Source organism: Frankliniella occidentalis, unplaced genomic scaffold, assembly GCF_000697945.3.
Source record: "Frankliniella occidentalis isolate FOCC.00 unplaced genomic scaffold, Focc_3.1 Scaffold472, whole genome shotgun sequence".
Classification (NCBI taxonomy): domain Eukaryota; kingdom Metazoa; phylum Arthropoda; class Insecta; order Thysanoptera; family Thripidae; genus Frankliniella; species Frankliniella occidentalis.
The window spans coordinates 47,621-48,146 of NW_026267590.1; positions in this window are offsets into that span (position 1 = coordinate 47,621).

The following is a 526-nucleotide window of genomic DNA, read 5'->3' on the forward strand; positions in this document are numbered from 1 at the left end:
CAGCCCGGTGCACAACGCTCTGGGGCGTTCCATGTCAGGGTCACCGCCCGCGAGAGGCCCGCGGGCGTTACACTCGTCAAATTCCCCCTCCTTCGATGCAGGGCAGTCTCACGCGCTTGCCGCTGGACGGGCATTTCGATCTTGCTCATTGACTGGCAGGTGCTGGAGAAGCTCTTTCCCGCACCTTTCTGGTGCAAATGCAGATGCACTTTTTGTGTTCGTTTTCGTGTTCTTCTCGGGAGGCAGGTTTTTTTAAGGGTAGCAGTTATCTACCCGCCATTGTCGGCCAGGTGGGGAAGTCAGAAAAATGACATCCAATGGTGTAGGCAGTTTTGGCCTTACTTCAAAGATTCATAGTTTTACTTATACCCCCTCTCAAAGATGCAGTTTGTGCATCAAACTTTTAGGAATTTATAGATAAAGATTATAGATTATAAACGTGATTATAAGTGATTATAGGGTCGTGTACTTTTGATTATACGAGTTGCAGACCCCTCGCACATCACTCAAAGGTTTTCAGTGTATT